Source organism: Schistocerca gregaria, chromosome 2, assembly GCF_023897955.1.
Source record: "Schistocerca gregaria isolate iqSchGreg1 chromosome 2, iqSchGreg1.2, whole genome shotgun sequence".
In the NCBI taxonomy this organism is placed as follows: Eukaryota; Metazoa; Arthropoda; class Insecta; order Orthoptera; family Acrididae; genus Schistocerca; species Schistocerca gregaria.
This window is the reverse complement of record NC_064921.1, coordinates 715,976,808-716,003,739: the sequence shown is the minus strand read 5'-3', so window position 1 is coordinate 716,003,739 and position 26,932 is coordinate 715,976,808. Positions and strand designations below refer to the sequence as shown.

General features: G+C 46.6%; 15 non-coding genes across 15 annotated transcripts; 11 read left to right on the top strand and 4 right to left on the bottom strand.

Moving 5' to 3' along the window:
- The first annotated feature begins 402 nt into the window (after positions 1-402).
- Trnap-ugg (transfer RNA proline (anticodon UGG)) lies at positions 403-474 on the top strand. The gene has a single exon. It is a non-coding gene; the product is annotated as a tRNA-Pro (tRNA).
- A 636-nt stretch (positions 475-1,110) lies between these two features.
- Positions 1,111-1,183, bottom strand: Trnav-uac (transfer RNA valine (anticodon UAC)). Its single transcript has one exon. It is a non-coding gene; the product is annotated as a tRNA-Val (tRNA).
- Positions 1,184-1,404: 221 nt separating this feature from the next.
- Positions 1,405-1,476, top strand: Trnap-cgg (transfer RNA proline (anticodon CGG)). Its single transcript has one exon. It is a non-coding gene; the product is annotated as a tRNA-Pro (tRNA).
- Positions 1,477-2,197: 721 nt separating this feature from the next.
- Trnap-cgg (transfer RNA proline (anticodon CGG)) lies at positions 2,198-2,269 on the top strand. The gene has a single exon. It is a non-coding gene; the product is annotated as a tRNA-Pro (tRNA).
- A 721-nt stretch (positions 2,270-2,990) lies between these two features.
- Positions 2,991-3,062, top strand: Trnap-cgg (transfer RNA proline (anticodon CGG)). The gene has a single exon. It is a non-coding gene; the product is annotated as a tRNA-Pro (tRNA).
- A 721-nt stretch (positions 3,063-3,783) lies between these two features.
- Positions 3,784-3,855, top strand: Trnap-cgg (transfer RNA proline (anticodon CGG)). The gene has a single exon. It is a non-coding gene; the product is annotated as a tRNA-Pro (tRNA).
- Positions 3,856-4,576: 721 nt separating this feature from the next.
- Trnap-cgg (transfer RNA proline (anticodon CGG)) lies at positions 4,577-4,648 on the top strand. The gene has a single exon. It is a non-coding gene; the product is annotated as a tRNA-Pro (tRNA).
- A 721-nt stretch (positions 4,649-5,369) lies between these two features.
- On the top strand, positions 5,370-5,441 carry Trnap-cgg (transfer RNA proline (anticodon CGG)). The gene has a single exon. It is a non-coding gene; the product is annotated as a tRNA-Pro (tRNA).
- A 2,584-nt stretch (positions 5,442-8,025) lies between these two features.
- Trnap-ugg (transfer RNA proline (anticodon UGG)) lies at positions 8,026-8,097 on the top strand. Its single transcript has one exon. It is a non-coding gene; the product is annotated as a tRNA-Pro (tRNA).
- Positions 8,098-8,733: 636 nt separating this feature from the next.
- Trnav-uac (transfer RNA valine (anticodon UAC)) lies at positions 8,734-8,806 on the bottom strand. The gene has a single exon. It is a non-coding gene; the product is annotated as a tRNA-Val (tRNA).
- Positions 8,807-23,556: 14,750 nt separating this feature from the next.
- Trnav-uac (transfer RNA valine (anticodon UAC)) lies at positions 23,557-23,629 on the bottom strand. The gene has a single exon. It is a non-coding gene; the product is annotated as a tRNA-Val (tRNA).
- A 221-nt stretch (positions 23,630-23,850) lies between these two features.
- Trnap-cgg (transfer RNA proline (anticodon CGG)) lies at positions 23,851-23,922 on the top strand. The gene has a single exon. It is a non-coding gene; the product is annotated as a tRNA-Pro (tRNA).
- Positions 23,923-25,713: 1,791 nt separating this feature from the next.
- On the top strand, positions 25,714-25,785 carry Trnap-ugg (transfer RNA proline (anticodon UGG)). The gene has a single exon. It is a non-coding gene; the product is annotated as a tRNA-Pro (tRNA).
- A 635-nt stretch (positions 25,786-26,420) lies between these two features.
- On the bottom strand, positions 26,421-26,493 carry Trnav-uac (transfer RNA valine (anticodon UAC)). The gene has a single exon. It is a non-coding gene; the product is annotated as a tRNA-Val (tRNA).
- A 221-nt stretch (positions 26,494-26,714) lies between these two features.
- Trnap-cgg (transfer RNA proline (anticodon CGG)) lies at positions 26,715-26,786 on the top strand. The gene has a single exon. It is a non-coding gene; the product is annotated as a tRNA-Pro (tRNA).
- Positions 26,787-26,932: the final 146 nt, after the last annotated feature.

Below are 26,932 nucleotides of genomic sequence, written 5' to 3'. Positions count from 1 at the left end.
TGGTGGAGCGACACATACAGTTGGCTCTTCGTAGATGATCATCGCTGCACGGAATAATTCTTAAGGCACCGACGCCTTCAGGAGTCGTGTTTGGAAGTTTTGCTTGCAGTATATTCGGCTATCTTTTCGTTATGAGTTGGTGTTTCGGATTCCCGGTGTTCTTTTGTTTAGTGCATTTGCCTTCCCTTGATGCTAAGAAAGCACATGACGAAAGTGAAACACCACCGTCTGTTCATCTGCAGAGCGCGATGAAATTATTCACTCTACATTCATTGCCTTTAATATTCTTTCCATCAGTGGTGGGCGCTGCCTTCAGAAAGCGCTTTTCTTTCTGATTTACATGAAAGTTTGTGTTCCTCGGAGCTGGACTGCTTGGGATTACCTTCACTGCCACCGGCAAGTGGCTCGTTGGTCTAGGGGTATGATTCCTGCTTTGGGTGCAGGAGGTCCCGGGTTCAAATCCCGGACGAGCCCTACCGTTTTGACCGTGCTGAAGAGTAGGTGGAGCTCACCCACGTTTGTAGCTCTGCAATGAAGAACAGATGCGTGCCGCAGCACGCTGTGTGTGGCCCTACGGTCATGAAGGGACCGTTTGATATCGCAAGAATCTGATACCAGTAAATTACATAGGTCGATTTCTGTAGAAGAGCCGACAGTAATCTTGCATGCAACGGAAAACAAAGGTTGTCTTTGCAGAACGTGTGCACCGTGAGTGGAGACGAAGCTCAATCGTGGAGCAGTCTACCTTCATCTGATTAGCGACAACGTCAACCAAAGAGTGGGATACAAGACTGAGCGTAGTTAAGAGTTTCTCACTATTAGTTACGTTCACACTTCAACAGAGTTGTGACAAGGCGAGTGCAAAGAGATCAGGAAAGCCAGTATGAAGCGAACTTGAAGTAGTCTTGAAGAAATGGATAGTAAATTTTGCAGGCCAGAATGGAGCTACGAGCGTTCTGAGTTACTGAATACCGGTGCACTATGGGAGCAAGAGCATTTGACAGTAAAATGAGGCGATATCGGTGTAGCACACGACATTTATTATCCCGCACACGCAGACGTGACGTTATCTCGGAAATGGAATCCGAAAACGGGTTTAAAAAAATGTCGTGCTTCCGCCCGGGATCGAACCGGGGACCTTCTGCGTGTAAAGCAGACGTGATAACCGCTACACCACGGAAACGACGGTTTTGCCGTTGTACTACCTGGAAAACCGTAGCTCCAACAGATTTTTCCTGCGTAAGCAAGGGCATCGGCTACGAGCTCCGTCCGATTCTAGAAGTTGCTATAGTAAAAGACAACGATAAAAACAATCAAACCGCAACAGCCAGGGAGAACGCTGGGTGAGCAGCAGCTCTGCACGGTGATACCAAGAACGGAGGCGATAGTCATGTGCATCGAGAAGGCTCGTTGGTCTAGGGGTATGATTCCTGCTTCGGTTGCAGGAGGTCCCGGGTTCAAATCCCGGACGAGCCCTCGCGTTTTGTGCAAACGTGTGGCGACTACCGGCATGCCGGCGGCTGTTCCGCGCATTTCCTGCCCTCCAGGTAAGCACAAAAACCAAGTAGCCGGTTCTGAAAGAGTTTCACGTATCATTTGAGCCATCTGCAGCCTGGTGGTTGGACGTTTGAAATTGATTTAAATGTTCACAGTAGAGATTGTAGCAAGTGTCTTGTTGAGTGCGACGAAAAAGTGATTACGCCCAGAATCGAAACGGAGACCTTCTGCCTGTTAGGCAGACGTGATAACCGCTACACCACGGAAACTGCTAAGCTCTGAGATCCACATGTGACACAACTTGCAGGACGATCACAACTTTGGCGTAAAAATCACTTTGCGGAAACGCACATTGCAGGTATTTCGCATTCGTAGGCAACAATCGACAGCACCCTTGCCTGTCTGAATGCCACCACGAATAAGAGCCCAAGAAGTCGTCGGACAAGCTCGCGGCCGAGTCCTCGGTAGCATCAGCTACTCTTGCTTTCCGTACGAGCCACCGTCAATTCGCGCAGTCGCTATTGCATATGATGTCACCAAAAGCAATCACTTCGTTAGCGGCAAGGAGCCCGGGCCCAGCGGTATAGTAAAAGACAACGATAAAAACAATCAAACCGCAACAGCCAGGGAGAACGCTGGGTGAGCAGCAGCTCTGCACGGTGATACCAAGAACGGAGGCGATAGTCATGTGCATCGAGAAGGCTCGTTGGTCTAGGGGTATGATTCCTGCTTCGGTTGCAGGAGGTCCCGGGTTCAAATCCCGGACGAGCCCTCGCGTTTTGTGCAAACGTGTGGCGACTACCGGCATGCCGGCGGCTGTTCCGCGCATTTCCTGCCCTCCAGGTAAGCACAAAAACCAAGTAGCCGGTTCTGAAAGAGTTTCACGTATCATTTGAGCCATCTGCAGCCTGGTGGTTGGACGTTTGAAATTGATTTAAATGTTCACAGTAGAGATTGTACCAAGTGTCTTGTTGAGTGCGACGAAAAAGTGATTACGCCCGGAATCGAAACGGAGACCTTCTGCCTGTTAGGCAGACGTGATAACCGCTACACCACGGAAACTGCTAAGCTCTGAGATCCACATGTGACACAACTTGCAGGACGATCACAACTTTGGCGTAAAAATCACTTTGCGGAAACGCACAATGCAGGTATTTCGCATTCGTACGCAACAATCGACAGCACCCTTGCCTGTCTGAATGCCACCACGAATAAGAGCCCAAGAAGTCGTCGGACAAGCTCGCGGCCGAGTCCTCGGTAGCATCAGCTACTCTTGCTTTCCGTACGAGCCACCGTCAATTCGCGCAGTCGCTATTGCATATGATGTCACCAAAAGCAATCACTTCGTTAGCGGCAAGGAGCCCGGGCCCAGCGGTATAGTAAAAGACAACGATAAAAACAATCAAACCGCAACAGCCAGGGAGAACGCTGGGTGAGCAGCAGCTCTGCACGGTGATACCAAGAACGGAGGCGATAGTCATGTGCATCGAGAAGGCTCGTTGGTCTAGGGGTATGATTCCTGCTTCGGTTGCAGGAGGTCCCGGGTTCAAATCCCGGACGAGCCCTCGCGTTTTGTGCAAACGTGTGGCGACTACCGGCATGCCGGCGGCTGTTCCGCGCATTTCCTGCCCTCCAGGTAAGCACAAAAACCAAGTAGCCGGTTCTGAAAGAGCTTCACGTATCATTTGAGCCATCTGCAGCCTGGTGGTTGGACGTTTGAAATTGATTTAAATGTTCACAGTAGAGATTGTAGCAAGTGTCTTGTTGAGTGCGACGAAAAAGTGATTACGCCCGGAATCGAAACGGAGACCTTCTGCCTGTTAGGCAGACGTGATAACCGCTACACCACGGAAACTGCTAAGCTCTGAGATCCACATGTGACACAACTTGCAGGACGATCACAACTTTGGCGTAAAAATCACTTTGCGGAAACGCACAATGCAGGTATTTCGCATTCGTACGCAACAATCGACAGCACCCTTGCCTGTCTGAATGCCACCACGAATAAGAGCCCAAGAAGTCGTCGGACAAGCTCGCGGCCGAGTCCTCGGTAGCATCAGCTACTCTTGCTTTCCGTACGAGCCACCGTCAATTCGCGCAGTCGCTATTGCATATGATGTCACCAAAAGCAATCACTTCGTTAGCGGCAAGGAGCCCGGGCCCAGCGGTATAGTAAAAGACAACGATAAAAACAATCAAACCGCAACAGCCAGGGAGAACGCTGGGTGAGCAGCAGCTCTGCACGGTGATACCAAGAATGGAGGCGATAGTCATGTGCATCGAGAAGGCTCGTTGGTCTAGGGGTATGATTCCTGCTTCGGTTGCAGGAGGTCCCGGGTTCAAATCCCGGACGAGCCCTCGCGTTTTGTGCAAACGTGTGGCGACTACCGGCATGCCGGCGGCTGTTCCGCGCATTTCCTGCCCTCCAGGTAAGCACAAAAACCAAGTAGCCGGTTCTGAAAGAGTTTCACGTATCATTTGAGCCATCTGCAGCCTGGTGGTTGGACGTTTGAAATTGATTTAAATGTTCACAGTAGAGATTGTACCAAGTGTCTTGTTGAGTGCGACGTAAAAGTGATTACGCCCGGAATCGAAACGGAGACCTTCTGCCTGTTAGGCAGACGTGATAACCGCTACACCACGGAAACTGCTAAGCTCTGAGATCCACATGTGACACAACTTGCAGGACGATCACAACTTTGGCGTAAAAATCACTTTGCGGAAACGCACAATGCAGGTATTTCGCATTCGTACGCAACAATCGACAGCACCCTTGCCTGTCTGAATGCCACCACGAATAAGAGCCCAAGAAGTCGTCGGACAAGCTCGCGGCCGAGTCCTCGGTAGCATCAGCTACTCTTGCTTTCCGTACGAGCCACCGTCAATTCGCGCAGTCGCTATTGCATATGATGTCACCAAAAGCAATCACTTCGTTAGCGGCAAGGAGCCCGGGCCCAGCGGTATAGTAAAAGACAACGATAAAAACAATCAAACCGCAACAGCCAGGGAGAACGCTGGGTGAGCAGCAGCTCTGCACGGTGATACCAAGAACGGAGGCGATAGTCATGTGCATCGAGAAGGCTCGTTGGTCTAGGGGTATGATTCCTGCTTCGGTTGCAGGAGGTCCCGGGTTCAAATCCCGGACGAGCCCTCGCGTTTTGTGCAAACGTGTGGCGACTACCGGCATGCCGGCGGCTGTTCCGCGCATTTCCTGCCCTCCAGGTAAGCACAAAAACCAAGTAGCCGGTTCTGAAAGAGTTTCACGTATCATTTGAGCCATCTGCAGCCTGGTGGTTGGACGTTTGAAATTGATTTAAATGTTCACAGTAGAGATTGTACCAAGTGTCTTGTTGAGTGCGACGAAAAAGTGATTACGCCCGGAATCGAAACGGAGACCTTCTGCCTGTTAGGCAGACGTGATAACCGCTACACCACGGAAACTGCTAAGCTCTGAGATCCACATGTGACACAACTTGCAGGACGATCACAACTTTGGCGTAAAAATCACTTTGCGGAAACGCACAATGCAGGTATTTCGCATTCGTACGCAACAATCGACAGCACCCTTGCCTGTCTGAATGCCACCACGAATAAGAGCCCAAGAAGTCGTCGGACAAGCTCGCGGCCGAGTCCTCGGTAGCATCAGCTACTCTTGCTTTCCGTACGAGCCACCGTCAATTCGCGCAGTCGCTATTGCATATGATGTCACCAAAAGCAATCACTTCGTTAGCGGCAAGGAGCCCGGGCCCAGCGGTATAGTAAAAGACAACGATAAAAACAATCAAACCGCAACAGCCAGGGAGAACGCTGGGTGAGCAGCAGCTCTGCACGGTGATACCAAGAACGGAGGCGATAGTCATGTGCATCGAGAAGGCTCGTTGGTCTAGGGGTATGATTCCTGCTTCGGTTGCAGGAGGTCCCGGGTTCAAATCCCGGACGAGCCCTCGCGTTTTGTGCAAACGTGTGGCGACTACCGGCATGCCGGCGGCTGTTCCGCGCATTTCCTGCCCTCCAGGTAAGCACAAAAACCAAGTAGCCGGTTCTGAAAGAGTTTCACGTATCATTTGAGCCATCTGCAGCCTGGTGGTTGGACGTTTGAAATTGATTTAAATGTTCACAGTGGAGATTGTACCAAGTGTCTTGTTGAGTGCGACGAAAAAGTGATTACGCCCGGAATCGAAACGGAGACCTTCTGCCTGTTAGGCAGACGTGATAACCGCTACACCACGGAAACTGCTAAGCTCTGAGATCCACATGTGACACAACTTGCAGGACGATCACAACTTTGGCGTAAAAATCACTTTGCGGAAACGCACAATGCAGGTATTTCGCATTCGTACGCAACAATCGACAGCACCCTTGCCTGTCTGAATGCCACCACGAATAAGAGCCCAAGAAGTCGTCGGACAAGCTCGCGGCCGAGTCCTCGGTAGCATCAGCTACTCTTGCTTTCCGTACGAGCCACCGTCAATTCGCGCAGTCGCTATTGCATATGATGTCACCAAAAGCAATCACTTCGTTAGCGGCAAGGAGCCCGGGCCCAGCGGTATAGTAAAAGACAACGATAAAAACAATCAAACCGCAACAGCCAGGGAGAACGCTGGGTGAGCAGCAGCTCTGCACGGTGATACCAAGAACGGAGGCGATAGTCATGTGCATCGAGAAGGCTCGTTGGTCTAGGGGTATGATTCCTGCTTTGGTTACAGGAGGTCCCGGGTTCAAATCCCGGACGAGCCCTCGCGTTTTGTGCAAACGTGTGGCGACTACCGGCATGCCGGCGGCTGTTCCGCGCATTTCCTGCCCTCCAGGTAAGCACAAAAACCAAGTAGCCGGTTCTGAAAGAGTTTCACGTATCATTTGAGCCATCTGCAGCCTGGTGGTTGGACGTTTGAAATTGATTTAAATGTTCACAGTAGAGATTGTAGCAAGTGTCTTGTTGAGTGCGACGAAAAAGTGATTACGCCCGGAATCGAAACGGAGACCTTCTGCCTGTTAGGCAGACGTGATAACCGCTACACCACGGAAACTGCTAAGCTCTGAGATCCACATGTGACACAACTTGCAGGACGATCACAACTTTGGCGTAAAAATCACTTTGCGGAAACGCACAATGCAGGTATTTCGCATTCGTACGCAACAATCGACAGCACCCTTGCCTGTCTGAATGCCACCACGAATAAGAGCCCAAGAAGTCGTCGGACAAGCTCGCGGCCGAGTCCTCGGTAGCATCAGCTACTCTTGCTTTCCGTACGAGCCACCGTCAATTCGCGCAGTCGCTATTGCATATGATGTCACCAAAAGCAATCACTTCGTTAGCGGCAAGGAGCCCGGGCCCAGCGGTAGCTCTACATGGAGGCACCAGCAGCCCCGACAGGCCGCCGCTGGCGCGCCGGCGCCCGGACCCGCGACCCCTAATGACGTTGCAGTCGATGTATTTCTTAATATCGCTTTTGGAAGAAGCAAGCCAGGTGTAAATCACACAGTATTTTACTGATGATCTGGAAACGCAAATTTAGAACAAGTAGAACATTATATAAAATTTGTTGTGTGGTCGAGCGGAACCCACCCTTCGCTCTTCCCAGATTATCGTTGCTGCACGGAATGATTGTTAAAGCACCGACGGCTTCAGAGTTCGTCTTCTCCAACGTTTGCTTTTGCAGTACATTCCGCAATCTTTTCGTTATGAGTCGTCTGTTTCGGTTTCCCGATGTAGTTTTGCTCACACCTCCCGACTTCTCTTAACCCCGAGCCACCACTAGCAGAAAATTCCGCACTGCAGTCCGGTCAATCTGCAGAGCTCGATAAGAGCATCGCGGTCGTTCCTGAGCTAATGAAACGGCCGTGTCTGTAGTTGTTCCCAGATGTCTCCCACAGAAACGGCCTCCCGGACGCCTGCATTACAGGAGTACGCCCCTACTCCCAGCCATACAATTGCATTTGAAAGCAGAATAACATGAGCTACAGAGCAACTCCGACTTTTGTGTCTGACCTACTTTTAATGATACTGTGGTCGGTTTAGTTACTACTATCGCCGCTGGATGAAGCAGACCAGTTGAAAGCCACACGGTATTCTTGTAATGAACAGGTAATGGAAATTTAGGTAAAACGATATAAAAAAAAGTTGCGTGGTGGAGCGACACATACAGTTGGCTCTTCGTAGATGATCATCGCTGCACGGAATAATTCTTAAGGCACCGACGCCTTCAGGAGTCGTGTTTGGAAGTTTTGCTTGCAGTATATTCGGCTATCTTTTCGTTATGAGTTGGTGTTTCGGATTCCCGGTGTTCTTTTGTTTAGTGCATTTGCCTTCCCTTGATGCTAAGAAAGCACATGACGAAAGTGAAACACCACCGTCTGTTCATCTGCAGAGCGCGATGAAATTATTCACTCTACATTCATTGCCTTTAATATTCTTTCCATCAGTGGTGGGCGCTGCCTTCAGAAAGCGCTTTTCTTTCTGATTTACATGAAAGTTTGTGTTCCTCGGAGCTGGACTGCTTGGGATTACCTTCACTGCCACCGGCAAGTGGCTCGTTGGTCTAGGGGTATGATTCCTGCTTTGGGTGCAGGAGGTCCCGGGTTCAAATCCCGGACGAGCCCTACCGTTTTGACCGTGCTGAAGAGTAGGTGGAGCTCACCCACGTTTGTAGCTCTGCAATGAAGAACAGATGCGTGCCGCAGCACGCTGTGTGTGGCCCTACGGTCATGAAGGGACCGTTTGATATGGCAAGAATCTGATACCAGTAAATTACATAGGTCGATTTCTGTAGAAGAGCCGACAGTAATCTTGCATGCAACGGAAAACAAAGGTTGTCTTTGCAGAACGTGTGCACCGTGAGTGGAGACGAAGCTCAATCGTGGAGCAGTCTACCTTCATCTGATTAGCGACAACGTCAACCAAAGAGTGGGATACAAGACTGAGCGTAGTTAAGAGTTTCTCACTATTAGTTACGTTCACACTTCAACAGAGTTGTGACAAGGCGAGTGCAAAGAGATCAGGAAAGCCAGTATGAAGCGAACTTGAAGTAGTCTTGAAGAAATGGATAGTAAATTTTGCAGGCCAGAATGGAGCTACGAGCGTTCTGAGTTACTGAATACCGGTGCACTATGGGAGCAAGAGCATTTGACAGTAAAATGAGGCGATATCGGTGTAGCACACGACATTTATTATCCCGCACACGCAGACGTGACGTTATCTCGGAAATGGAATCCGAAAACGGGTTTAAAAAAATGTCGTGCTTCCGCCCGGGATCGAACCGGGGACCTTCTGCGTGTAAAGCAGACGTGATAACCGCTACACCACGGAAACGACGGTTTTGCCGTTGTACTACCTGGAAAACCGTAGCTCCAACAGATTTTTCCTGCGTAAGCAAGGGCATCGGCTACGAGCTCCGTCCGATTCTAGAAGTTGCTATAGTAAAAGACAACGATAAAAACAATCAAACCGCAACAGCCAGGGAGAACGCTGGGTGAGCAGCAGCTCTGCACGGTGATACCAAGAACGGAGGCGATAGTCATGTGCATCGAGAAGGCTCGTTGGTCTAATTCTGGCTCTAGCTGCCGACGCGTACGGACGTGTCACCGTTGCTGCGTGTAGTCAGTGTTTCGCCAGTGGTTACCTTTGCGTTTCGGTGTTTTTGTGTTTTGTGATTTTCTTCGTGTGTAACTCGTGTTTTTTCTGCCTCCTTTGTTCTGTTTTTTTGTTTTCTACCGACGATTATTTGTTGTTTGCGGAGTTTTCGGTAATTACCGGAATCTCCCCTTGATTACTGCATAACATGGCTACAACTGTGAGGAAGAATACGCTGGTTTTTGCCTTCGCTAAGGAAACACGACGTGTTCAGCCGACTGCTCTGGAAATTCATGATTGGCTTGATCAGGTACTTGGCATAAATTCTGATATGGTGCATACCACTCAGCTAGATACTGACAACTACTGTGTTTTCGTAAAGTTTTTGGATCCCGTTTCGGTCGATAAAATTATTGGAAAATTCGGGTATCATGTCGAATTTTTGCATAGAGACGGCTCTACAAGTAAAGTGGCTATCAGGAGAGCTGATGCTCTTTATAGATCTGTGCGGGTGTTAAATTTACCTATCGAGATAGATAATGAGAAAATCAAGGTTGCCCTGTCTCAATATGGTGAGGTAAAGGATATAGTTAACGAACGTTGGTCGAAGCAATTTAAAATTCAGAGCTTCAATGGTATTCGTTCGGTAGAGATGGAAGTAAAGACGAATATCCCGTCTCATATAACTGTTGACGGGCATAAAGCACACGTGATTTATACTGGTCAAACCCCTACGTGCCATATATGCAATGAATCGGGTCATTTAAGGCAGGACTGTCCCCGTCGTGTCTTTGTACTAAAAACAAATTTAGTCCAACGCCGCAAGATGACCTTGAGCGAAGTTTTGGCAACCGATAACACGTCCAAACAGGGTGAGGGTTCGGATCCTGTACTTAGTACTGGAACTATTGCTGTTGAAGGCAGTGATTTTCCACCCCTGGTAACACGCTTCAATTGTGATTCCTCTGCCCGTGAGTTAGACGTACTAACCAAGAAACGACCACTTGAACATACAGATGATCATTCTGATGATGACACCTCCCGACAATCTCCTGCTGTACGTAAACAGAAAGCTGGCGATGAAAATCTGCATGTGCCCCAAGACGAAATGCAAGTAGATTTAATTGCAGTTTCTGATACATCTCGCTCACTGCCAGAAAATGCAACGGCAGCTGCCGACAGCGAGAAAGTAGAAGTCCCCCAAGCAGTGACAACTTGCCCAGCTGTAAACAGCGATAATCAGCTGTTTACCGACGGGAAGTTCGCGGAAGCGGTAGAACAACAACACCGCGACACCGCAACAGCACAGCAACCGGCACCAGAGTGTAAACAAGGGAAAGTGTTTACTCCTGAACCGGAAAATAAGCAAACACCGTCGCAAGCGTCACATCAACCGAAGGTAGCATGTAAACAGCAGGCAGTGTTTACAAACCAGGTCTCTCTAGACACTGCTGCTGAAGCGGCCGCGTCGAGTGTTGCCACAACAAAATCAGGTCAGGGTTTTCAGGGCGTCCACCGCCGTACGCTAAAACCACAACCGAATCTTACTGTTTCTCGCACCCAAGCCAAACAAAAAGCGGACAAGTCGGACGTAAAATCACAGAAAAATATACGATATGAAATTGTCAGAGAAGGTGCTCCAAATGAGCCTCCTGACACACTCAATGTAGAACAGCCCCTCAGTACTAAGGCGCGGGATGACAATGGCAGACAAACTAACGTTTAGCGACCATGTTACTAGGACTGCTACCAAGTTCTGAATGACTGTAGCTCTAAACCGGATTTCAGCATACCAAAAGTAGAACAGTTTTTTTTTTTTTTTTTTTTGACCAACTTTGTCCGTGGCCAATAGCAAGTTAGGGATGCAAGCATACTCTATCACAACGATCAATATAAATAAAATTCGAACCTCATTAAAGCTAGCTGCTCTAAAGGAATTTTTGTATGACTCTGGAACCGATATCGCTTTGCTACAGGAGGTTGTAACGACGGAATTTGTAATACCAGGATACACCGCAATTGTTAACGTATCTTGTGACACACATACAGGAACAGCGGTTCTGCTCAGGGAAGGGATTCCCGTATCTCAAGTGGAGCGGTTGGAATCTGGAAGGGCAATTAGTATTAACGTTTTAGGTACCACATTGATTAACTTATACGCGCCCTCAGGAAATAGTAATAGACAGGACAGGGCAGCATTTTATAAAGAGGAACTTATTTATTTATTACGTCGAAACCCAAACAGTTTTATAATGGGCGGTGATTTTAACTGCGTGTTAAATCGTAAAGATCAACAACCACATTTTAACGGTTCTTTAGAACTTAAACGCCTAGTAATCGACCTAAAACTAAAGGACGCATGGGAACTAAAATATCCAACGAAGGTTGAATATACGTATATAACACAGTCTTCGCGCAGTAGAATAGACAGAATCTATGTTTCCCAAAACTTGGAAAGATGTCTACTAAATTCAGAAATCGTACCTGTATATTTTAGTGACCACTGCAGTATGAAGGCGTGCGTTAATTTAGCTCCACAGCCGATTCAGATTTTTAGGAACCAGTGGCAGCTAAATGTTTCTCTCTTAAAAGAGCAAGATTTGGCAGACGCGGTATCGGATGCGTGGACCTTATGTCTGCGATCGATCGACAGGCACCCCATAGTATTAGACTGGTGGCTTAAGGTTGCAAAGCCGAGACTGAGAAAAGTGTGTATCAGATACAGCAGAGAAAGAGCGTGGGAGTTAAAAAACAGTATGGAATTTTATTACAGTTTGTTGCGAGACCTCTATGAACAGGCAAACGTGTCAACCATTAGATTACAAGACATCAGACACACCAAAGCGAAATTACTCGCCATTAAACGACAACAGATGGAAGGTTTAAAACTGAAGTCAAAGGCGAAGTCGGTGGTAGATGATGAAACAACATCCTTATATCATCTGCTTCGGCATGCAAAGAATAGGCGACGCACTGTTATTAGTGAACTTAAAACCCCCAATGGGACAACACTGACGTCTCAGAAGGAGATTCTAAATGCAGTATACCAGTACTACTATGCATTATATTCCTCCAGCCCACCTCACGAGGGGTCTCTGCAAGAGTTTCTCAGTGTTTTATCCCCACAGTTGACAAGTTCTGAAAACGACGAAATCATTTCTGAAGTCAGTAACGAAGAGGTTCGTGAGACAATAACCAAGTCCCCGATGAATAAATCTGCTGGACCCGACGGACTCCCTGTAGAATTTTACAGAAAGTTCTGGTTTTTAATTGGTGACACGTTTACATGCATTGTCAATGAGATTTTTAACGAGCAGACGATACCTGCAGATTTTAAAGACAGCAAAATTGTACTTCTACCGAAAAACAAAGGGACGAAAAGTTTAAACAATTACCGCCCTATTTCACTTTTAAACTCTGACTACAAAATAGTATGCAGGATTTTAAAAAAGAGACTTTCCCCTCTGACCGACAAATTAATTAGTCAACATCAGTCATGTGCAGCAAATAGAAGTATTTTTAATACGATTTCTGAATATAGAGACATCATCGCCTTAGCATCGGTTTCTAATATCAAATGTGCTTTACTTTTTATAGATTTTACTAAGGCTTTCGACTCGGTGAATCACCGCTTCCTATTTGAGGTACTGACAAAAATGGGACTCGTCCACAAAACAGTTAATGTTATAAAAAACGTTGCTACTGGTCTGAACGCTAAATTAGCTGTCAACTGTCAGCTGACGCGGCAAATTCAAATAAACCGTGGCATCCCACAGGGAAGTCCATTATCTATGTTTTTGTTTGTTGTGTCGTTAGAGCCCTTTTTAAGAAGTGTTCATGAAAGGTTAAAGGGCATAACTATAACTGGCAGGAAAACTGTAGTGAGAGCCTATGCTGACGATGTTGGTGTCGTCATAAGAGGGCAAGATGATGTAATTCGACTAGGGGCCATTCTTCAAAACTACTGCCACGCATCGGGTGCGACAACAAACGAAAATAAAAGTACAATCCTGGGAATGCGGGGTCTTGAACGGATACAAATCGATTGGGCGAAGTCAGTTACCACACATAAAACCCTGGGGACAATCCTGACGGCATGTCCAATGAGGATGACAGCCCTCAATTGGAAAGAGGTTTTAACAAAGATTCAAGGGGGACTTATTGAGAACTCACAACGACTTATGAACCAGGTTCGGAGGGTCAGGTTCATTAACTTATGCATTCTCTCAAAGGCATTCTATATGGCACAAGTTTTTCCCTTGCCGAAGTTGATAGCTCAGAAAATAATGTCGAGGGTTGCAAATTTCTTATGGAAGGGGGAAATCTTCAGGGTTAACCTAAGAACTGCGACTTTACATCCTAGAAATGGAGGCCTCGGACTGGTGGACATACGCAATAAAGCTTCTGCGCTTTTCATAAAAAGGTCTTTAAACATATTTCACGCCAACCCCGGCAGTATTACTACACAATTGTTTAAATGTGTCCAACCAGAAAGCCTTCAACCACCGGCAGACGTACAAAAAATTAACCCCCGACTGCGATACGTTAGGATCTTATACACAGAATTGAGCTATGTTAACGAGAAACTCAGAACTTCACTGCACATTACAGCCAGAGATATCATGAGACAAAGACAACAATATGAAGGACAAAATAAAATTGCCACGAAATATATGAGTCACAACTGGGATGCAATTTGGGAGAATATTAGTTTTAACGGGCTCAATTCAGATGTGGTAACGGCATGGTACAAAGCCGTCAATAATATTGTCAGCACCAACGAGCGGCTTTATAAAATTGGGAAAGCTGAAACTCCCTTATGTCAGAAATGTAACCTAGTTGACACTGTGATTCATAGATTTACGTGTGCTGGCAATCTCAACAATTGGCATTGGCTCAGGAAAAGTCTTGCACTACTGCAACGAACGTCACCCAATTCCATTACTCCTATGGTGCTTTTCAGACCTGAAACTAAATATTACCCGAAAACCAAAAATAATGCAATACACTGGTTAATGGGACAGTTTGTCCATTACATTATCAATAAAATAGGTGGTGACGACGAAACGGAATTCAAGCTTTTTATGCAAATGGAGTACAGCAACATTCAGCAATATGCAGACCACAGGAAAATGTATGGAAACATGTTGATCATTTTATTCGAACGAATAGGTGTTGGTTAAAGCGCACAGTCTAACACTAAATGTACTATTTTAGGGGTAATGAAGAAGTGAAGTATGAATCTACGTTCAAGATGAAGGAAATGCCTCTTCTTTTATCCATTCATGTTACGTCTGCCCCCCAATAAGTGTCTCATAAATGCTCGCTGTATATTGCAGTATAATCACATGTTTCTTACTCGAATGTCTGTTGACTGAAAACTCGAATGACGGCTTTGCAATTGGATCTCACCCCCAGATGTCGTACAATCAGTGCTCCTTACCACAATAAAGAGAGCAGGCGAAAAATATACACTATACCCGCTTTTCTATAACAATTAAAATGCACTGAAGGAGCAATTCGGTGGGAGTGATGGTGGGGGCATCGTGGCCAGGCCTCGAGTTCTTTGACCCCTGCCCTCTCTGTCCCCGTCATGCGCCTCCTGATATGCATCCTTATAAAAAACAATAAAAAGCGGTCCAAGGCGCCAGACAAAAGGAAAAGTGGCTAGGATACCTGGCTTTAAAAAAATGAGAAACAAAAGTGGTTAAAAAAAAATTTAGCTCAGTGGTAGAGCACTGCTCTAATAAACAAAAAAAAAAAAAGACTTTGCTCGGCTGACGCGAAAGCTGACGCTTGGAAATCGCCCTTATGTAAAGGACAGGCACTATAAACGGCTGTGAGAGGTGAGGTGTGGCAAAAAAACAAAAAAAATAAAAAAAAAAAAGTTGGTCTAGGGGTATGATTCCTGCTTCGGTTGCAGGAGGTCCCGGGTTCAAATCCCGGACGAGCCCTCGCGTTTTGTGCAAACGTGTGGCGACTACCGGCATGCCGGCGGCTGTTCCGCGCATTTCCTGCCCTCCAGGTAAGCACAAAAACCAAGTAGCCGGTTCTGAAAGAGTTTCACGTATCATTTGAGCCATCTGCAGCCTGGTGGTTGGACGTTTGAAATTGATTTAAATGTTCACAGTAGAGATTGTAGCAAGTGTCTTGTTGAGTGCGACGAAAAAGTGATTACGCCCGGAATCGAAACGGAGACCTTCTGCCTGTTAGGCAGACGTGATAACCGCTACACCACGGAAACTGCTAAGCTCTGAGATCCACATGTGACACAACTTGCAGGACGATCACAACTTTGGCGTAAAAATCACTTTGCGGAAACGCACAATGCAGGTATTTCGCATTCGTACGCAACAATCGACAGCACCCTTGCCTGTCTGAATGCCACCACGAATAAGAGCCCAAGAAGTCGTCGGACAAGCTCGCGGCCGAGTCCTCGGTAGCATCAGCTACTCTTGCTTTCCGTACGAGCCACCGTCAATTCGCGCAGTCGCTATTGCATATGATGTCACCAAAAGCAATCACTTCGTTAGCGGCAAGGAGCCCGGGCCCAGCGGTAGCTCTACATGGAGGCACCAGCAGCCCCGACAGGCCGCCGCTGGCGCGCCGGCGCCCGGACCCGTGACCCCTAATGACGTTGCAGTCGATGTATTTCTTAATATCGCTTTTGGAAGAAGCAAGCCAGGTGTAAATCACACAGTATTTTACTGATGATCTGGAAACGCAAATTTAGAACAAGTAGAACATTATATAAAATTTGTTGTGTGGTCGAGCGGAACCCACCCTTCGCTCTTCCCAGATTATCGTTGCTGCACGGAATGATTGTTAAAGCACCGACGGCTTCAGAGTTCGTCTTCTCCAACGTTTGCTTTTGCAGTACATTCCGCAATCTTTTCGTTATGAGTCGTCTGTTTCGGTTTCCCGATGTAGTTTTGCTCACACCTCCCGACTTCTCTTAACCCCGAGCCACCACTAGCAGAAAATTCCGCACTGCAGTCCGGTCAATCTGCAGAGCTCGATAAGAGCATCGCGGTCGTTCCTGAGCTAATGAAACGGCCGTGTCTGTAGTTGTTCCCAGATGTCTCCCACAGAAACGGCCTCCCGGACGCCTGCATTACAGGAGTACGCCCCTACTCCCAGCCATACAATTGCATTTGAAAGCAGAATAACATGAGCTACAGAGCAACTCCGACTTTTGTGTCTGACCTACTTTTAATGATACTGTGGTCGGTTTAGTTACTACTATCGCTGCTGGACGAAGCAGACCAGTTGAAAGCCACACGGTATTCTTGTAACGAACAGGTAATGGAAATTTAGGTAAAACGATATCAAAAAAAGTTGCGTGGTGGAGCGACACATACAGTTGGCTCTTCGTAGATGATCATTGCTGCACGGAATAATTCTTAAGGCACCGACGCCTTCAGGAGTCGTGTTTGGAAGTTTTGCTTGCAGTATATTCGGCTATCTTTTCGTTATGAGTTGGTGTTTCGGATTCCCGGTGTTCTTTTGTTTAGTGCATTTGCCTTCCCTTGATGCTAAGAAAGCACATGACGAAAGTGAAACACAACCGTCTGTTCATCTGCAGAGCGCGATGAAATTATTCACTCTACATTCATTGCCTTTAATATTCTTTCCATCAGTGGTGGGCGCTGCCTTCAGAAAGCGCTTTTCTTTCTGATTTACATGAAAGTTTGTGTTCCTCGGAGCTGGACTGCTTGGGATTACCTTCACTGCCACCGGCAAGTGGCTCGTTGGTCTACATTCTGGCTTTAGCCGTCGCCGCGGTCGGACGTGCTTGTTGTTTACTCCGCGTACGTTAGCGCTATCGCCGGTGTTTGGTGTTTACGTGAAGTTAGCTGTACATTTTCGCTGTTATTTTTTGAGTGGTGTCTCTGATAAGTGTTTTTATAGTGCTTTCGTCCGTTCCACGTTTCGTGCTTCGCCGCAATTTCGGTTGTTGCCGGAATTTCGTCGGAACCGACGACCATGTCTGACACCGTCAGGAAGAATACTTTAGTCTTCTCGTTCGAGAAAGAAACACGGCCGGTCCAACCCACTGCGCTGGAAATCCACGATTGGCTGACTGAGGTAATCGGTATAAATTCTGACTCTGTTCATACCACGCAATTAGATGCTGAAAAATACTGTGTTTTTGTTAAATTTCTGAACTCAGTGACAGTCGATAAGTTGCTTGCAAAATGGGGTAATTCCGTCGAATTTGTTCATCGAGACGGTTCAAAAAGTAATGTCTCTGTACGAAAAGCTGATATCATGTACACCAATGTCAGGATTTTGAATGTTCCAATTGAAATTGATAATCAGTTGATCAAGGACGCTCTATCTAAATATGGCGAAGTTAAATCTATCTATAACGAAAGATGGTCGAAGCTATACAAGATACAGTGTTTTAATGGCATTAGATCCGTTGAAATGGAGGTGAAAGCCAACATTCCGTCCCATATATCCGTTGCAGGCCATAAAGCACATGTTGTGTATTCTGGTCAGGAGCGCACGTGCAATATTTGCAATGAGACAGGTCATTTCCGACAAGATTGTCCGCGCCGTGTTTTTGTTCTTCGGAACAATCTAACACAGCGTCAAAAACTGACCCTCAGCGATGTCTTACCAAATAGCACTTCCCTTCTTTCGGTTAACGACAGTGGTGCATGTACTTCTGCAGTGCCCGCCATAACTACTACGGAGTTCCCTCCCCTGAGCGTCATTACATCACACCCTTCTGTTCCCGATTGCGATCTCCAGAATAAGAAGCGACCGTTGGAAACGACCGATGACGGTTCGGACGGCGAGTCCGCCCGTAATTCGCCTTCCACCCGCAAGCAGAAGCAGTGTAATGCGGATGTGCTCGAGGAAACAAACAGTACATGTATTGACGTGACGACAGCCGCTGAGGCAACCCGGCCGCTGTCGGCGGCTGAACAGGTACAAACGGTCCACGGAGGGGACGCAGTAACGATTGTCGCGGAGACGGAAGAGGCGCACTCCGAAGCACAAGAGGTGACGGAGCGGAACCCAACTCAAGAACTTACAGACCCACAAACCGCCGACTCAGTCAGTGCTCTGGAGCTAGTGACGGAAGAACAAGGAAATGGCACTCGTAAAAAGGACGCTGTTGGGGCAGCTTCGGTCACAACGGTGGTAAAGATAGACAATCCGAATGACGGCGCGTTGAACCAAGATGTCCGAAGACGCCGACTCAAACCGCAACCTACTCTCAAAGCTTTCCGTAACCAAAGCAAACAACAACCAGCACAAGAGGAAGCGACGGCCAAGAACGTCTTGTATGAAATCATCACGGAAAGACCTAAGGAGGTACCTTCAAGTGACATTAGTGATGCAAAGCCCCTCGGTAAAACTAAAACCCGAGATGTTCGGAATCCTGCACCAAAATGAGGCTGTAAGATGAAAAAAAAAAAAAAAGGATTTTGTTGAACCAGTTTCGTTTCTAATTGTACTACTGTCTTAGTCATATTTCAGAGGAACCAGATGAAGTGTTTACCGAGCTTCAAATACTGACTCTTCTTTTAGATGTTTGTTTAAGCGGAGTCGTTTCTCCCTTCTAGAAGCTGCACATCTCTTTTCTTTTTTTTTATTAATATTTTGTTATCTTTTTAATCACTTATTTACTTTTTATGCAAACTAAATGTCCCAGGCATATACAATTACGACTATCAATATTAACAGGCTTACATCCGTGACTAAAGTTACAGCGCTCAAGGATTATTTATATGAGTCAGGGACGGACATTGCTTTCCTACAGGAAGTAGTGCTGACTAATCTTACAGTGCCTGGATATTTGGCGATTTTAAATGTCTCACTTGACACCAACGTCGGTACAGCAATTTTAGTCAGGGAGGGGATTCCTGTCTCGGATATCGAGAGGTTGGACTCCGGCAGAGCGATAGGTATAAAAGTCTTTGGTTCTACCCTTATCAATCTGTATGCCCCTTCTGGCACATCCAATAGAATGGAAAGAGCACAGTTCTATAAAGAAGAAATCATTTATTTATTACGGAAAAACCCAAAAGATCTTATAATAGGCGGTGATTTTAATTGTGTGATAAATAAGAAAGACCAGGTTCCGAATTTTAATAACTGCAATGAACTGAAGCGTTTCGTCACTGTTTTACAGCTTAAAGATGCTTGGGAAATAATGTATCCCACATTTGTGGCATTTACATTCCTAGGTCCTCACTCACGTAGCAGGATCGACAGACTCTACATATCGCAAAGTCTAGTTAGCTCCTTCATTAAAGCAGAGACGATTCCAGTTTACTTTTCTGATCATAGCTCCGTGCTAGCTTCCATCAACCTTACTGCGCAACCCACTCGCCGTTTTAGAAGTTCATGGCACCTTAATACGTCACTGATGCAGGACGACGGATTAGAAGAAAGTTTGACAGAAGCGTGGGCATTGTGCCTCCGCTCTGCAGATAGACACGTCTCAGTACTAGACTGGTGGTGCAACAGGGCAAAGCCTAAACTGAGAAAAGTTCTCATCCAGTATAGTGTACAACGATCGAAAGACTTGAAAAATTCCATAGAATTTTATTATACCATGCTGCGAAATTTATATGAGCAGGCAAACACTTCCAACGTCCGTCTGGCAGATATCAAGCAAACTAAGGCCAAATTGCTCAGTCTTAAAAGACAGCAGATGGAGGGTCTGAAATTAAAATCCAAGGCTAAGACAGTCGTGGAGGATGAACATGCTTCCTTGTACCATCTACTGAAGCACGAAAGAAACAGGAGACGCACCTTCATTGATGGACTTCAGTCTGAAACTGGCGAGACACTCACGACTCAGAGAGACATCGTCAATGCAGTGCACAAATATTACGAAGACCTATACACTGCCAACCCGGTATGTGAAGAGTCCTTCGATGAGTTCCTTAGTTCCATAGCTCCACAGGTCTCGGACGAGGAAAACGAAGACCTTCTCGTTGAGTGTACTAACGAAGATATCCACAGAATCATCTGCAAATCTCCTCTGAGGAAATCGCCGGGACCGGATGGTTTGCCTGTTGAATTTTATAAACGATACTGGCCACTGATTGGTGACATGTTTACCCGAATGACGAACGAGGTGCTTCAGGGAAAGCATTTACCTGCTGTTTTTAAAGAGAGCACAATAGTACTAATCCCAAAAAATGCTGCAAAAAGAAAGCTCAACAACTTTCGTCCTATCTCCCTGTTAAACTCCGATTATAAAATCATCGGCAGAATTTTAAACAACAGACTCTCACAGTTGGCCAAAAAGATAGTAAGTCCATACCAGTCCTGTGTGCCTACCAAGAGCATTTTCAAAAGCATAGCTGAATATAGAGATATAATTGCAATCACTGCTGTGACCACCATAAAATGTGCTATCATGTTTATTGACTTCCAGAAAGCATTTGATCGTGTGGATCATAGATTCCTTAGTGCCACACTGAACAAAATAGGTTTTAATGAGCGAGTCGTAAGTGTGATCAGAAATGTTGCAACAGGCATCAGCGCTTGTATATCAGTTAACTGCCAGAGGACAAAGCAGATTCAGATCAGGCGCGGCGTTCCTCAAGGAAGCCCCCTCTCCATGTTCCTATTCGTGCTTTCATTAGAACCTTTCCTCCGCAGTGTTCATGCCACTCTAACTGGCATCACATTATCTGGTCACCGAACAGTCATAAACGCCTATGCCGATGATGTCGGAGTCGTCCTGCGAAATCCCGACGACATTTTGAAATTGGAAACGCTAATTAAAAAGTACTGTAGAGTCTCCGGAGCAGGTGTCAACGCAAACAAAAGCAAACTCCTAAACCTGCGGGGTTTTCAACATACCACCTTAGCCTGGGCCACAATGGTCACCCAATGCAAAGCACTAGGAATAACACTGACACCTTGTCCGTTAAAAATGGCAGCTATCAATTGGAGAAATACGTCGGGACAACTTCTTGGAACAACAAGAGAAAACCTCCACCGTAACATGAACCAAGTTCAGAGGGTGATTTTCATTAACCACTGCATTCTCTCCAGGAGTTACTTTATAGCACAGATCTTCCCACTACCGAAAATGATTGGAAAAAAGATAATGTCTACCATTGCCAGCTATCTTTGGAGAGGGGATATATTCAGAGTCGACGCAAAAACTGCGACCTTAGATCCCAGGAATGGAGGTTTGGGGTTAGTTGACATCAGAAATAAGGCGTCTGCGCTTTTTATAAAAAGGACCGCCACTATCCTTAGCGACCACGCTGATAGCATTACAACTAAATTATTTGAAGTTGTCAGGCCTGCCAGTTTACAGGCGCCGGTGAATGTGCAAAAAATAAATAACCGGCTCCAGTACGTTCGTGTATATTTTGTGGAATTCAGCTATCTCGGCGGTGTCATCATCAACTCACGACGGATCACGGCCCGCGATATTCTGTCCCATCGAAAGAAAATGGAGGGGAGAAACAAATTGGAAAGTAAATACCCACACACTGATTGGGACGCCATATGGAAAAATATTAATATGCGTGGTCTACCATCGGACGTCAAGTCAGCGTGGTATAAAACAGTGAATGAGACCGTAAGCACCAATGAAAGGTTACATGCAATCGGCGTTAGCGACACGAACCTATGTCTCAAATGTAAATTGATCGACACGTTAGTGCACAGATTCACGTGCGGTGGCAATCTACAACTCTGTAATTGGATTAGGGAACAACTGGCTTTTCTTACGAGATCTTCGGTGGAAAATTTTCCCCCTGTTACATTCCTCAGGCCTCAGACTTGCTATTTTCCAGCAGCAAAAAACAACTCGGTCCATTGGTTAATGGGACACTATGTGAATTACGTAATTAATCACCTGGGAAATGACAATTCCACTGATTTTTACATGTACTTGAAGTGTGCTTTTTATAACGCCCTGAAATATAAAGACCACAAGAAAAACTACGGCAATATGCTTAAAATTGTATTCGAGCGACTGGGCATTGGTTGACAAGCCAACGAGATAAACAAAAATCGTTTATTTAAGCGAAACGACGCTTAAACAAAAACAATTGGGGAGAAGTACAATTTTACAGTTTCTTATTACAATCACTTATCCTCTGCTGGCAAAGAAGGCTATTTTGTTTATTGCACAGAAGAAGCCGAAGCCGAAAGCCAGTATCGCAGGGTTAAAGATAAATTGTTTTCTTATACATTCATTTTATGACTGAGAAGGAAGTCTCATTTGTTTCCATGGAAGGGAAAAAATAAAAAAAAAAAAAAAAAAAAGCGGTCTAAGGCGCCAGATTTAAGCTCTGGTTCCCGAAAAAAAAAATAAAAACAAAAAAAAAATGGATAAGACGTCGGACTAAAAAAAAAAAATGGATAAGGCGTCGGACTTTGCATCTGAAGATTACAGGTTCGAATAAAAAAAAAAAAAAAAAAAAATGGATAAGGCGTCGGACTTCGGATCTGAAGATTACAGGTTCGAATGCTGTCACGCTCGTGTTTTCCAGTTCTGAAAAAGAAACATACCGTTTTAATGTAGCAATTGAGCAGTACGAAACCGTCTGAATGTTGCTGTTGACCATATTTTGCTTGGAGATGCTCATGAGCTTGAAACACACACAGCAAGACCGGTGTTAACTAGCGAAATGGTCGGCAGAGTGCCGACACCGCGAGTTTTGACTGGCACTTGCACATCTAAAACAACGTCGGAAAGTAACTCTTTCGGCTTTTGAGTCACATAAAGTATGTGTGTTAATTTTGACGCCACTATCTCTGCTTGTTGTCATGCAAAAAAAAAAGTAAAAAAAAAAAAAGGGGTATGATTCCTGCTTTGGGTGCAGGAGGTCCCGGGTTCAAATCCCGGACGAGCCCTACCGTTTTGACCGTGCTGAAGAGTAGGTGCAGTTCACCCACGTTTGTAGCTCTGCAATGAAGAACAGATGCGTGCCGCAGCACGCTGTGTGTGGCCCTACGGTCATGAAGGGACCGTTTGATATGGCAAGAATCTGATACCAGTAAATTACATAGGTCGATTTCTGTAGAAGAGCCGACAGTAATCTTGCATGCAACGGAAAACAAAGGTTGTCTTTGCAGAACGTGTGCACCGTGAGTGGAGACGAAGCTCAATCGTGGAGCAGTCTACCTTCATCTGATTAGCGACAACGTCAACCAAAGAGTGGGATACAAGACTGAGCGTAGTTAAGAGTTTCTCACTATTAGTTACGTTCACACTTCAACAGAGTTGTGACAAGGCGAGTGCAAAGAGATCAGGAAAGCCAGTATGAAGCGAACTTGAAGTAGTCTTGAAGAAATGGATAGTAAATTTTGCAGGCCAGAATGGAGCTACGAGCGTTCTGAGTTACTGAATACCGGTGCACTATGGGAGCAAGAGCATTTGACAGTAAAATGAGGCGATATCGGTGTAGCACACGACATTTATTATCCCGCACACGCAGACGTGACGTTATCTCGGAAATGGAATCCGAAAACGGGTTTAAAAAAAGTCGTGCTTCCGCCCGGGATCGAAGCGGGGACCTTCTGCGTGTAAAGCAGACGTGATAACCGCTACACCACGGAAACGACGGTTTTGCCGTTGTACTACCTGGAAAACCGTAGCTCCAACAGATTTTTCCTGCGTAAGCAAGGGCATCGGCTACGAGCTCCGTCCGATTCTAGAAGTTGCTATAGTAAAAGACAACGATAAAAACAATCAAACCGCAACAGCCAGGGAGAACGCTGGGTCAGCAGCAGCTCTGCACGGTGATACCAAGAACGGAGGCGATAGTCATGTGCATCGAGAAGGCTCGTTGGTCTAGGGGTATGATTCCTGCTTCGGTTGCAGGAGGTCCCGGGTTCAAATCCCGGACGAGCCCTCGCGTTTTGTGCAAACGTGTGGCGACTACCGGCATGCCGGCGGCTGTTCCGCGCATTTCCTGCCCTCCAGGTAAGCACAAAAACCAAGTAGCCGGTTCTGAAAGAGTTTCACGTATCATTTGAGCCATCTGCAGCCTGGTGGTTGGACGTTTGAAATTGATTTAAATGTTCACAGTAGAGATTGTAGCAAGTGTCTTGTTGAGTGCGACGAAAAAGTGATTACGCCCGGAATCGAAACGGAGACCTTCTGCCTGTTAGGCAGACGTGATAACCGCTACACCACGGAAACTGCTAAGCTCTGAGATCCACATGTGACACAACTTGCAGGACGATCACAACTTTGGCGTAAAAATCACTTTGCGGAAACGCACAATGCAGGTATTTCGCATTCGTACGCAACAATCGACAGCACCCTTGCCTGTCTGAATGCCACCACGAATAAGAGCCCAAGAAGTCGTCGGACAAGCTCGCGGCCGAGTCCTCGGTAGCATCAGCTACTCTTGCTTTCCGTACGAGCCACCGTCAATTCGCGCAGTCGCTATTGCATATGATGTCACCAAAAGCAATCACTTCGTTAGCGGCAAGGAGCCCGGGCCCAGCGGTAGCTCTACATGGAGGCACCAGCAGCCCCGACAGGCCGCCGCTGGCGCGCCGGCGCCCGGACCCGCGACCCCTAATGACGTTGCAGTCGATGTATTTCTTAATATCGCTTTTGGAAGAAGCAAGCCAGGTGTAAATCACACAGTATTTTACTGATGATCTGGAAACGCAAATTTAGAACAAGTAGAACATTATATAAAATTTGTTGTGTGGTCGAGCGGAACCCACCCTTCGCTCTTCCCAGATTATCGTTGCTGCACGGAATGATTGTTAAAGCACCGACGGCTTCAGAGTTCGTCTTCTCCAACGTTTGCTTTTGCAGTACATTCCGCAATCTTTTCGTTATGAGTCGTCTGTTTCGGTTTCCCGATGTAGTTTTGCTCACACCTCCCGACTTCTCTTAACCCCGAGCCACCACTAGCAGAAAATTCCGCACTGCAGTCCGGTCAATCTGCAGAGCTCGATAAGAGCATCGCGGTCGTTCCTGAGCTAATGAAACGGCCGTGTCTGTAGTTGTTCCCAGATGTCTCCCACAGAAACGGCCTCCCGGACGCCTGCATTACAGGAGTACGCCCCTACTCCCAGCCATACAATTGCATTTGAAAGCAGAATAACATGAGCTACAGAGCAACTCCGACTTTTGTGTCTGACCTACTTTTAATGATACTGTGGTCGGTTTAGTTACTACTATCGCTGCTGGACGAAGCAGACCAGTTGAAAGCCACACGGTATTCTTGTAACGAACAGGTAATGGAAATTTAGGTAAAACGATATCAAAAAAAGTTGCGTGGTGGAGCGACACATACAGTTGGCTCTTCGTAGATGATCATTGCTGCACGGAATAATTCTTAAGGCACCGACGCCTTCAGGAGTCGTGTTTGGAAGTTTTGCTTGCAGTATATTCGGCTATCTTTTCGTTATGAGTTGGTGTTTCGGATTCCCGGTGTTCTTTTGTTTAGTGCATTTGCCTTCCCTTGATGCTAAGAAAGCACATGACGAAAGTGAAACACCACCGTCTGTTCATCTGCAGAGCGCGATGAAATTATTCACTCTACATTCATTGCCTTTAATATTCTTTCCATCAGTGGTGGGCGCTGCCTTCAGAAAGCGCTTTTCTTTCTGATTTACATGAAAGTTTGTGTTCCTCGGAGCTGGACTGCTTGGGATTACCTTCACTGCCACCGGCAAGTGGCTCGTTGGTCTAGGGGTATGATTCCTGCTTTGGGTGCAGGAGGTCCCGGGTTCAAATCCCGGACGAGCCCTACCGTTTTGACCGTGCTGAAGAGTAGGTGGAGCTCACCCACGTTTGTAGCTCTGCAATGAAGAACAGATGCGTGCCGCAGCACGCTGTGTGTGGCCCTACGGTCATGAAGGGACCGTTTGATATGGCAAGAATCTGATACCAGTAAATTACATAGGTCGATTTCTGTAGAAGAGCCGACAGTAATCTTGCATGCAACGGAAAACAAAGGTTGTCTTTGCAGAACGTGTGCACCGTGAGTGGAGACGAAGCTCAATCGTGGAGCAGTCTACCTTCATCTGATTAGCGACAACGTCAACCAAAGAGTGGGATACAAGACTGAGCGTAGTTAAGAGTTTCTCACTATTAGTTACGTTCACACTTCAACAGAGTTGTGACAAGGCGAGTGCAAAGAGATCAGGAAAGCCAGTATGAAGCGAACTTGAAGTAGTCTTGAAGAAATGGATAGTAAATTTTGCAGGCCAGAATGGAGCTACGAGCGTTCTGAGTTACTGAATACCGGTGCACTATGGGAGCAAGAGCATTTGACAGTAAAATGAGGCGATATCGGTGTAGCACACGACATTTATTATCCCGCACACGCAGACGTGACGTTATCTCGGAAATGGAATCCGAAAACGGGTTTAAAAAAAGTCGTGCTTCCGCCCGGGATCGAACCGGGGACCTTCTGCGTGTAAAGCAGACGTGATAACCGCTACACCACGGAAACGACGGTTTTGCCGTTGTACTACCTGGAAAACCGTAGCTCCAACAGATTTTTCCTGCGTAAGCAAGGGCATCGGCTACGAGCTCCGTCCGATTCTAGAAGTTGCTATAGTAAAAGACAACGATAAAAACAATCAAACCGCAACAGCCAGGGAGAACGCTGGGTGAGCAGCAGCTCTGCACGGTGATACCAAGAACGGAGGCGATAGTCATGTGCATCGAGAAGGCTCGTTGGTCTAGGGGTATGATTCCTGCTTCGGGTGCAGGAGGTCCCAGGTTCAAATCCCGGACGAGCCCTTGCGTTTTGTGCAAACGTGTGGCGACTACCGGCATGCCGGCGGCTGTTCCGCGCATTTCCTGCCCTCCAGGTAAGCACAAAAACCAAGTAGCCGGTTCTGAAAGAGTTTCACGTATCATTTGAGCCATCTGCAGCCTGGTGGTTG